General features: G+C 35.0%; 1 protein-coding gene across 4 annotated transcripts in view; it reads right to left on the bottom strand.

Annotated features, from left to right (window-relative positions):
* The window catches only part of AFG1L (AFG1 like ATPase), a 221,398-nt gene that overhangs the window by 201,920 nt on the left and 6,890 nt on the right, over positions 1-12,588 (bottom strand). The window contains exon 1 of one of the 4 annotated variants that reach the window (XM_074187293.1): positions 10,708-10,888. The exons of the other annotated variants lie outside the window; for them this stretch is intronic. The gene's annotated coding sequence lies outside the window, so the exon portion shown is untranslated. Of the gene's footprint in view, positions 1-10,707; positions 10,889-12,588 lie in introns of those variants that run through there. 4 annotated transcript variants of the gene reach the window in all.

Genomic DNA, 12,588 nt, shown 5'->3' with positions numbered 1-12,588 from the left:
GGAAAACAAATCCTTCAGACAAAGAATGGAACTGAGGGAGATTGCTGATTTTATGAGAAATCAGGACACAATACTTCAAAACCAAAAATTAGAAGAAAATGTGAAACATCTCATTGAAAAAAAACCACAGATACGGAAAACAGATTTAGGAAAGATAATTTTAAAATTATTGGAATACCTGAAAGTCATAACCAGGAAAAGAGCCTTGATACCATTTTCAAAGAATTACTATGGGAAAATTTCCCTGATATCCTAGAAGCAGAGGGCAAAATAGAAATGGAGAGAATCCACCGATCTCCCCAAGAAAGAGATCCAAAAAAAACAAGCCCCAGGAATATTATAGCCAAGTTCTAGAAGTCCCAAGTCAAAGAGAAAATATTACAAGCAGCCAGAAGGACACAATTCAAATATTGTGGAGCTGCAGTCAGGATCACACAGGTCTTAGCAACAACTACATTAAAAGCTCATAGGGCTTGGAATATAATATTTCAGAAGGCAAAAGAACTTAGAATGCAACCAAGAATCAACTACCCAGCAAAACTGAATGTCCTCTTCCAGGGAAAAAGATGGACTTTCAATGAACCAGGGGAATTTCAAATGTCCCTGTTGAAATGGCCAGAGCTATCCATAACCATATGAAAAATTGCTCTAAATCATTAATTATTAGAGAAATGAAAATTAAAGCTTCTTTGAGGTACCACCTCACACCTCTCAGATTGGCCAATATGACCAGAAAGGATAATGATCATTGTTGGAAGGGTTGTGGGAAATCTGGGACACTATTACACTATTGGTGGAGCTGTGAATTCATCCCTTTCTGGAGAGCTATTTGGAACTATGCCCAAAGGGCAACAAAAATGTGCATACCCTTTGACCCAACAATACTGCTACTGAATCTATACCCTGAAGAGATGATGAAAAAGGGTAAAAACATCACTTGTACAAAAATATTTATAGCAGCCCTGTTTGTGGTGGCAAAGAATTGGAAATCAAGTAAATGTCCTTCAACTGGGGAATGGCTTAGCAAACTGTGGTATATGTATGTCATGGAACACTATTGTTCTATTAGAAACAAGGAGGGATGGGATTTCAGGGAAGCCTGGAGGGATTTGCATGAATTGATGCTGAGTGAGATGAGCAGAACCAGAAAAACACTGTACACCCTAACAGCAACATGGAGGTGATGTTCAACCCTGAAGGACTCGCTCATTCCATCAGTGCAACAATCGGGAACAATTCTGGGCTGTCTGCAAAGGAGAGTGCCATCTGTATCCAGATAAGGGGCTGTGGAGTTTGAACAAAGTGCAAGGACTATTCCCTTTAAATTAGGGAAAAAAAAACAGATATCTTATTGTCTGAGCTTGTTACCTCTTAGACTTCTTGTCTCTTCCTTAAGGATACGATTTCTCTCTCATCACACTCAACATGGAAACAAAGTAAAGTCTGACAGATTGCTTTCCATGGGGAGGGGGGGAGGAAAGTAAGATTGGGGGGAAAATTGTAAAACTCAAATAATATCTTTAATAAAAAAATTTTTTTTTAAATGGCCAGAGCTGAACAGAAGGTTTGATCTTCAAATACAAGACTCAGGTGAAGCATAGAGTGGAGAAGGGGAAAATATGAGGGACTTAATGATGATGAACTGCATGTATTCCTGTATAGAAAAAATGATACTGATAATACTCATATGAACCTTCTCAACAGAGCAGATAGAAGGAGCTTTTTTTATACATGAAGCGCAGGAGAAAACTGAATTTGAAGATATATTGTGGTGTAAAAATGGAGTCAATAGATAAAAGGGAAATGTAATGGGAGAAAGAAAAAGGAGAAGAGGAATAGGCTAAGATATTCCATATAATAAGATTTTTCTTTATTACAATGAGCTATTGCAATGATATGGAAGGGGGGAAGGCAAGGGGGAATAAAAGAATCTTCACTCTCATCAGAGGTGGCTAGGAGAGGAAACAGCATATATACTCAATGGGGTATAGACATCTGGAGTAAGAAGGAGAAAAGAGGGACGGGGGAAGGGGGGAATGTGAGTGATGGAGGAGAGGATGGACCATGGGGGGAGAGTAGTCAGATATAACACATTTTCTTTTTTTACTTCTAGCAAGGGGCTGGAATTGGATGGCCTGTCCAGGGCTATAGGGCCAAGTGGATGCTGGGGCCTAAGGGGTGGTATGGGGGCTCAGGGCCTCTTGGCCCCAGGACCACAAATCTGTCTGCTGTGCCACTCAGCTACCCTACAGCAGAGTCAGAGTGAAAGGAGAGAGAAAATACAGTACATGGTAGTAGAGAAGTACGAATGGGGGCAGTTGCAATCAGCAATGGCAATGGTGGAAAAATATGGAAGTAACCTTTATGAAGGACTTATCATAAAGAATGTGATCCACCCGTGACAGAGCTGGTGGTATTGGAACACAGACTGAAGTACATTTTTTATTATTATTATTATTATTATTATTTTGGGGGGGGTTGCAGGGCAAATGGGGCTGGGTGGCCTGCCTGGGACCACACAGCTGGGTGATTGTTGGGTGTCTGAGGCTGGATTTGGACCTGGGTGCTCCTGGCTCAAGGGCCAGTGCTCTCTCTGCCACCCAGCCACCCCTACTATTATTATTATTATTATTATTATTATTACTATTATTATTATTATTACTATTACTATTATTATTATTACTATTTTATTTTATTTGGGGTCTTTTTTTTTTTGGTTTTTGCAGGGCAATGGGGTTGGGGTGGCTTGCATGGGGTCACACAGCTGGGTGACTGTTGGGTGTCTGGGGCCGGATTTGGGCTCAGGTGCTCCTGGCTCCAGGGCCTGTGTTCCGTCCACTGCACCACCTGGCCATACCTACAATTGTTATTATTATTTTTTATTTTAATTTTTTTCTCTCTCCTTTACTTTATCGCTCATGCAGGTCTATATTTTTTGGGGGGAGAGGGCATTATGTTTACTCTTAAACAAGAATATTTTAGTAATGTATAAAAAAACCATTATTTATACAAAATAAGAATAAACAAACAAACAAATAAAAGAAAGCAAGTTCACAGATCCCAGGGTAAGAACCCAATTTTTAGTCCAGTTCTTTATTTCATAAATGAAGAAATGACACCTGAAATTGAACAACTTGCCAAAATAACATTTGTTATGTTGATAGCAGAAGTGGGACTAAAACCTCAGTTTTCTGACTTCCAAGAGGTTTCCCAAATTTTCACTACAACTTTGCCTCTCCTCACAAGTTCTTCTTTTCCATCCCAACATTCTATTGTCCCTTCTAAAGGAATAGGAGTTTTTACCTGGTACTGACATAACAATGAATCCAGTTTCTAAGATCAGCACAGTGGATGGAGCAACAGCCCTGGAGTCAGGAGTACCTGAGTTCAAAGCCAGCCTCAGACACTTAATAATTTACTAGCTGTGTGGCCTTGGGCAAGCCACTTAATCCCATTACCTTGCAAAATCTAAAGATGTCTCAAATCAATCAGTAAGTATTTATGAAAAGCCTGTTATGTGATGCTAAATGCTTGGGATACAGAACATTTGGAAATCTACTTGGGAAAGAGCAGTGCTAGAAGAAATAGTTCCCCATGTGGATTAGCAGTTTGTCTTGGCACTCATATATTCCTGAATGAATGAGAACCTACTACTCATATGAGAACTGAGCTCCCCTTATTGATGAGACCTAAATTCATTCAGACTTCAAGTGCTGGCATTATTTTTCTTATGCCTTTCTATTCCTATTTATATTTTTATTCATTCATTCATTCATTATGTCATTTGAAGCTCCAAACAATCTTAAGTATTATTCCCACTTCACAGATGAAAAAACTGAACCATAAGGATTGTTAGGTGAACAGTCCAATAATTCTGGGTTAAATCACTACTTCACATTCTTAATCTACTATTCCATGTGTTCACTACTCTTTAAACAGAATTGATCAAAATGAAAAACAGTGGAATAAAAGAAATTGCAACTCCTTCACAAAGAGAAAGAAAATTGTTGCCAAAATGAACATACACTTAGTTAAATGAAATCAATACTATATAAGGAATCTAGATTTCCAGTTTAAAATGTTTACCCACTGCTGTGAGAAAAATGCACAATCAGGAAAAGCACTTTTAATATTTCTAAAGGGCTGAATTAAAATTTCAGCTGTAAACTTCATTACTGTAATTAGATTTTTTAAATGCATATTTATTAAACATCTATTCAAATGATATGTTCACAATTATTCATGAGTTATTTCTGTGTTACACTGATTTTAAGAAAGGATAAACAGTAGCCACTGACCAGAAACATCCTGCTATAATGAGAGAGTCTATGGTAAGGTCAAAGGCAGCTTGTTTATACTCTATGATATTCTAATCTCATCTTAAAGGAAAAGGTTTAAGCTATTTTTTTTAATATACTAGAAACAGGTCAATGACCCAAAAAGTCAGACTTAACTTAGACATTCAAAACCTAGGTTTGGTTCACTAATGAATAAACTAAGTATAGAAAAGAAGAAAATCAAATCATAATTAAACTCTTCAGAAAGGCAACATAAGCCATCATCAAGGAATACATCACAAGATGATTTACCTTCATTTATGGAAGGTTGATTTTAGGGGCTTTAAAAGGTGCTTTTGATTTTAATAGAAAAATTATGAAAATTGGAACTGAATACCTACTGGTTACCATTCTCTCCCTTTAGAAGTTAGGTAATCGTGAGTATTCCATGTGTATAAAGCTGCAAGTAGAAAAAAAAAACCCAAAACCAAAACAACCCAGTACTTTAAATTTCAAGACAACACATCAGTAAACACTGCCTTAAAATATGAAGGAAGCTATTTCAAAGTAATTGAAGATACAGTCAGGTATCTTGAGTAACCCCTTAATGTTCAGTTTGTCCTACATTGTCCTACATGGAATCTCCCTGCTATCCAAAGAGAAAAGAAAATGGTAAATTTAGTTTCTAATTATAATGCTATATTTCTTTAAATGTCAGGCTTTTTATATTATTTTCCCATATTCAAAGTAAGCATGTGTTTATTATCTACTTCATCAGGCTAATAAAATCAGTTTTTGTTTAGCTTTTATGATAGAAATAAACTACAAAGTAGTTCTGGAAGAACACAGATTAAGAATTATGAAAACTGCAAGGGACCTCAGAGATCATCTAGTATAGGGGTTCTTAATATTTATGGTAAAATCATGTTTTTAATTGTCTAAAATAATTAGGATTACAATAGAAACGAGTTACACTGGAATACAGTTGCGAAAAAAATTTTTTTAAGAAATTCTCAGACCACAAGTTAAAAATCCATGAAATACTTCATCCCCTCATTTTACAGATGAGGAAACTGAGGTTAAGTGCCATGACCAAAGTCAAACAGGTAATAAATAACCATGCTGTAAATACGAAACCAGATCCTCTGCCCCCCCATCCAACACTTTTCACTATAAAAACAGCAAGTAAAAAAAGGCAAGGAAATAGGGTTAATTTCTCTTTGAAATTTCTAATAATGACCCAATTATTTAAGGTTCTACAGGTGATAGAAAACATTATTTAACAGTTATTTTTAAAGTATAGTATACTGTTACTGCAGTCATTTCTATGGATAGTTTTTCAAAAACTTAAAACTGTTTAAATCTTGAACAAAAGAACACCCATTCTTAGGAACTTTTAAAATATTCAAGCTGTCTGCCAAATTGTACACAGTTAATAACTTGTACTTTGGTCAGCTCATTTCTAAGAAAAATGTAATTATCTTATGTTGGTTAAGTGAAATGCCCTTAAGTAATTTGATGACTAAAATTTTAGGGAAGACACCCCAGATAGAAGACTAGAGTTTAATGTGATAAAATATAAAAGTTGAATTTCTTTGCCAACAGGAACTAATAATAGTTTGTAAAGGCTTGAAGGAGCTTTAGTTTTACTAAGAGGGTGTATTCTTTAATTGCAACTCACAGATCTTGACTGTATTGCTATAAAGAAATTCATTGTTCCAGGTTGACGTTAGCTGACTAGTGTTATGGGCAGGTAGTGTTTAGGGGGGTCAAAGGTCAAGTAACCAAGAAGTGGGGAAAGAAAGGGAAAAGAGGAAGGGAGAGTGAAAAGTGGAATAGGCAGTAAGGCAAAGAAAAGAAATAATGAGAACAATTTTGAACTATGCTGAAAGGGCTAAGAATTTGTGCATATCCTTTGACCCAGAAAATAACACCACTAGGTCTGTATCCTAAAGATCAAAGAAAAAGGAAAAAGACCTATGTGTACAAAAATATTTAGAGCAGCTCTTTCAGTGGTGGCAAAGAACTGGGGAAATTGTGATGGAATACTAACATGCTATAAGAAATGACCAACAGAATGCTTTCAGAAAAACTTGGGAAGAGTTACACGGACTGATGCAAAGTGAAATGAACAAAACCAAGAGAGCACTGCACACAATAAAAGCAATATTGTACAATGTTAACTGTGTCTTAGCTATTCTAAAACAATTCTGAAGAACTTCTGATGAAAAATGTCATCCACCTCCAAAGAAAGAACCAGAGTATGAATGCAGATTGAAACATGCCTTTTAAAATTTCTTTATTATTCTTTTTTTTAGTCTTCATTTTCCTTTGCAACATGGTTAATATAGAAATGTTTTGTATGACTCTACATGTATAATTTATATGAAATTGATTTTTTTTCAAGGAAGGAGGGAGAGAGGAGGGAAAAATGGAAGGAGAGAATTTGGAACTCAAAATTTTAAAAAACAAATGTCAAAAATTTTTGCTTACATGTAATTGAGGAAAAAATGAAATAGAAATTAAATGTAATTAACAATAACAAAAAGAATGGAGTAGACATTTGGAAGCCATATGACAGCTATAAGATACTAGATCCAAAGATCATAAACAAATAAAAAAAATCAATTCTTTTTTTGGTTGTTTTTTTTGCAAGGCAGTGGGGTTAAGTGACTTGCCCAAGGTCACACGGCTAGGTATTTATTAAGTATCTGAAGCTGGATTTGAACTTAAGTCGTTGGTGCTCTATCCAATGCACCACCTAAAACCATAGTCTTCTACAATAGCCTAGCTTAGAGTTAGAAAATAAAAATAAGAGAATAAACAGGATGCTCTTAAGGTAGAGATCAAGGCTTCTGAAAAAAGTCAGAGAAGCAAATGAATATGTTAATCCAACTCTAAATATTAAGACAAAGAATTTCTACACTTCTCACCTCTAATTTAACTACAAGATTTATTAACAGCATACAAACCGCTAGTGGAATAGTCATTCGTACAGAAGAATAATAAAGGGAGTCAAATGCTGATCCATTGGATCCCTATTTTGGTTTGGGTCTGAGAAACAAAGCTAAATCAAGCTTCAATTGGATTGAATCTTAAGATCTGATAATTTTTTACTATTATGAAGAACTCAGAAATTTTGTACATAATTGGACATTTATCCTAAATAAAAATGTTCCCTTGATTAAATGCAACCCAGGAAAATCTTCTAACCAGACAACAGACCTTTGGGGAATGGCCTGAGGGAAGTAGGGTCTATGATTTTTCACAAAGACAAAGGGAACTCCAGCCTTTGACAAAGGTAATCTAGGGTAAGCAGACCCCAGGCACCTTTGAATACAAGTCATGAATAGGCTAAGTAAGGATAAACACAGGGGTAGACAGAATTCCTTTGGTGTCAGGGGGCACATATAGAGGGGATCATTAGCTCTTTCAGAAGTTTCTGTCTACCTGTCCTCCCACAGAGAGAAGAGGCTTAATTTCACTAGGCTACCACAATAAACTTGAAAAATAGTAAGCTCTCTAACTCTCAAGCTTTATTCAACAACTGAATGACCATCTGTCAGAGATGTTGTATAGGATCCTCCAGGATAGGGTAAATGATTTCTCAGCTCCACACTCAAGTCTTCCAAAACAAAGAACATAAAGATCACAGGCTGTAAGAACAAATTACTCTATTGTAAGCCAAGTCACTTTCAGGTTCTTGAAGTCCAATCTAAAAAAATGCTTCTCTTGGGCACAGACTTCTACCTTTGTCCCTTCACAATATCTCAGTACTGTACCCCCAGGAGTGCTGAGGTTACTCCGAGTTATTACTAAGTAGCTTGCTAAACAAACCTTAGACTACTATATTTTGCTCCCACAAAAATTCTAGTTTGAAGTAAATGCCATTTGAGAAGGAACATTGGAATGGAAAATTTTAATATCTTTGGATGAAAAGAGTCAGGCACACAGCGAGATGGCTCAATTTCAAGCTCTATAGGAGTTATAGAAACTGAGAAATGGACACAAAAGAGCAGCTAGAAGCATAGTGGATTAGAGCCAAGACTGGGGTCAGGAAGACACATCTTCCTAAGTTGAAATTTGATTTCAGACACTTACTAGTAAATCACTTCACCTTGTTTGCCTCATTTTCCCCATCTGTAAAATGAGCAAAAGAAAGAAATGGCAAACCAAACTATCTTTGCCAAGAAAACTCCCCAAAAGGGGTCATGAAGAGTCAGACACTACTGAACAACAAATAAGGTCAAAGAGATGTTATTCATTTTATATATAAGAATATATAAGAAGGTGCAGCTACATTAATCAGTGGATAGATAGAGCACTGGCCATGAAGTCAGGAGGACCTGGTTCAACTCTGGCCTCAGACACTTAATACTTAGCTGTGTGACCTTGGGTAAGTCACTGAGTTAACTCCACTGCCTTTGCAAAGAACAAACAAAAAAAAGTGTAAGAAAAACTCAATCAGTTCATTGAACATGGGCTATAAAATGGTTCCAGAGAACCAAGTAGCAAAGCTAAAGCTGGATTGTATTCAATAAATCATAAAATGCTTTCAGCAACCCCAAAGTACTCTTCAAAATAAAAACTCTATCTTTTAAACAAAATTCTTCAATTGATATATATGACGCAACTATATCACCTAACAATCTGAATAACTGAAATTGTGGGTGGCTCAATGAGAAAAAGAAAGATACATGAAAAGGAAAAAAGGTGCAAACCTTGTCAGTGATAGGTAGAATAAAAGACATCAGACAGAAAATGCCCAAGTCAAAGAATAGAGATATGATGCAAATAAAGTGGCTAAAATGTTCATAACCTTTGACCCAAAGATCCCACTATTGGGTATATTACCCAAAAAATATCAATGACAAAAAGAAAACTTCCACACAAGACAAAATATTAATAAAATGCAGCTTCTGTGGTAGCAGAGAAAAGTTTCTACTTTGTGGAAACAAAAGAGATGCCCACTGATTGAGAAATAGCTAAACATATTGTGGTGCTTGAAAATTATGTTATTTAAAAAAAAGAAAGAGAATCAGGGAAAGACTTATATGAATTCACTAAAGAGAAGTAAACAAAGCAATGAAAGCAATATGCACCATGACTACAATGTAAATGAAAAGAACTACCACAAAAGCATCAAAAATGAATGTTGCACTTACTACTGTGTTGCACTTACTTACTACTGTGAATTGGTCCAGCCAGGAGGGAAAACGATTTGAATCTTTGCCTCAAAAATCATTAATTAATCACTTTTACACATATAAACTAGGAATACCTTCTGATACAACTACTAGGCTTATATCCCAAAGAAATCAAAGAATGAACAATAGGATATATATATATATATATATATATATATACCAAAAAAATAAGCAGTTCTTACCATAGTAGTAGTACAAAATTGCAAATTAGAAGGTGCCCCCCAACAATGAATGGCTAAATGATTTATGAATGCAAGTGGAATAATTCTACAAAAAATAACAAAATTGACAAATTCAGAGAAAATATGGAAAACCTCTATGAAATGATGCAGAGTGAAGTAAGAAATAGGAAAACAATGTAGACAATGACAACCACCCTATGGGAAAAAAACAACTTTGAAACACTGAAGAACCCTGATCAGTTCAATGATAAACCACAAGTCCAAAACACTGAAGATGAAACATGCCACTCATCTCCTGTCAGTGAGATAATAGACAAAATGAAAATGAGACACACATATTTGGACATGAATAATGTGGAAATTTGTTTTGAAGAGCCATACATATTTGTTATAAGGATTTTCTTTTTCAAAATATTCAACTGAAGGGACAGTAGGAGAAAGAATAAATTTTTGCAAAAATAATGAATTAATTTTTAAAAAGAGAAGATGAATGTTGCAAAATTTCAAAGAATATGGTTGGGCTTAAAGAAAAGAAATGAGAAGAAACCTCCTCCCTCTCCTTTTCAAAGGTAAAAGGGAAGGCAGTGGTCCACAGGTGTGGAACATACTTTGTATATGTGTATGTATATGTGTAATGATAGGTTTTTTTCCAAGTCCTGATCAGTTCTACTGTATTTGTTTCCTCTTCCTCCTTTTTTTCTTTTAAAAAAAGTTGTTACAAGAAATGGTTATACAGGAGAAAATGTTAAGTGATGTAAAAAAAAACAAAAGATATTAATAAAAATCTATGTTTGAAAATAATAAGCAAATAGGGTAGTATATGGAAAATTCTAAGTAGTACATCACCTCTTTTAAAAAATACCTAGGTCTCCAGCAAATCATGTAAAATTCACTTTTACACATAAAAGCACTGAAATATATGAACACAATGACCATACTATGATGTTCTGCAGAATGTAAACTAGTCTTTGACCTTCAAACTAACCATTACTCTTTACTGTGATGATTAAAACTGAAAAAGACTGGGTCATTTTTACTCACATTTACCAAAAGAATCACTGAATAAGGTCTAGGAGTGGGAACTGCTAAACACACATGTAATTCTTCAACATATTGCTTGGATACTGTGTAGAAGTCATATATAAGAGTATAAAGAAAAGAATGGGTTTCCTATACAAGATCCTAAAGCATAATTAGATCTCAGCAGTTAACATTAGTATCATTAAAATCAATAGATGAAAAACATATGACTGAAATTTTATGACCTGAGAGATTTTGCTGCCAAGTATTCTAGATTGTTTGGATAATGAAGTCAAAACAGAATGTCAGAAGAGTGGGGGGGGGGGGGGGAGGGAGGCGCAGCTAGGTGGTGCAGTGGATAAAGGATAGGACCTGGAGTAAGGAAGACCTGAGTTCAAATCCAGCCTCAGAAAGGTAATAATTGCCTGGCTGTGTGACCTTGGGCAAGTCAATCAACCCCATTGTCCTAAATAAATAAAATTTTTTAAAAAAAGAATGTCACAAGAGTGACAAAAGTATGCTAGAGGCTGAAAATTTCTCTCCTTTTCTATTCCTATAGCTGCCTAGACAAGCATCCAAAGGAACTTTCTTTCCTTTGCCTCCATAACAAGTTATAGTACTGCAAAAATCACCATAATAATAATTTTAAAATAATATAATAAGTAAGCATTTACATAGCACACAAAATTTACAAAATGCTTTACATCTAATCTTCATAACAAAACACAATAATAGCTCTTTGTATTCCTGAGGTCTTTTAGCATAGTCAGTAATAAATATCTGAATAAATACTATTCACACAAATAACTTCTAGAACAGCCTGGATAAATGATAAAGAAAACACCTTTCAAGTTTTTAAAAAGGAAATTTATGTGCATTTTGTTCTTTTAGATACTAAAATCTGACTAGATTGCGAAAATATATGGTTAACCATATTTTATTTTAATTCAATTACGTTTTACATTTATTTAATACCCTTTACATGCACAAATTTAGAAAAGAGAGATTTTAGTCCTCCAGAGAAATCCCAACCCCCATTGGGCTACATTCTAATAGGGAGTTATTACACAAACGCAAGCAATTATAAATACAAAATAATATATAAGGTCATTGGTGTAAATAAGATCAGAGATGTAAAATGAAATATAGATGAGGTTCCATGAGTAAAAATGTCACACCAATTAGAGCTCTTTTTGTAGTAGCAAAGAATTGAAAAATGAGGGGATGCCCATCAATTGGGAAAGGACTGAATAACTGATGGTACATGAATGTGATGGAATACTACTGTTTCTGTAAGAAACCAAGAGTGAATAGACTTCAAAAAAGCCTGGAAAGACTTGCATGAATTGATGTTGAGTCAAGTGAGCAGAATCAGAAGAACATTATACACATTAACAGCAACATTGAGTTGATCAACTATGATGGATACACCTTTTCAGCAATTCAGTGATCAAGAACAATCCTGAGAGACTTGCTATGGAAAATGCCATCCACATACAGAGGGTAAAAAAACAACTATGGAGTCTGAATGCAGAGCAAAGTATCCTCTATTCACTTTTTAAAATTTCTTTTGTTTTTTTCTTTCTTTCTCATATTTTTTCCCCTTAGTTCTAATTCCTCTTTCACAACATGACTAATACAGAAATATGTTAAACACCATTGTAAATGTACAACCTATATAAAATTACTTACTGCCGGGGAAAGGGCAATAGAAAAAAGTGTAACTCAAAAACTTGCAAAAAGATAAATGAAGAAAACTACCTTTGCATCTCATTGGAAAATAAATAAATAAAACGTTTTTCAATTTTTTTCAAAAAAGAAAAGAAAAAATATAACACAAGGGCTCAGTGGGGTATGTGGAATGAAGAAAAGCTTCATTAAGAAAGTGGCAATTGAACAAAC

This window comes from Macrotis lagotis, chromosome 5 (genome assembly GCF_037893015.1).
Source record: "Macrotis lagotis isolate mMagLag1 chromosome 5, bilby.v1.9.chrom.fasta, whole genome shotgun sequence".
Classification (NCBI taxonomy): Eukaryota; Metazoa; Chordata; class Mammalia; order Peramelemorphia; family Peramelidae; genus Macrotis; species Macrotis lagotis.
The sequence above is the reverse complement of the archived record's forward strand: the minus strand, read 5'-3'. Positions and strand labels throughout refer to the sequence as shown.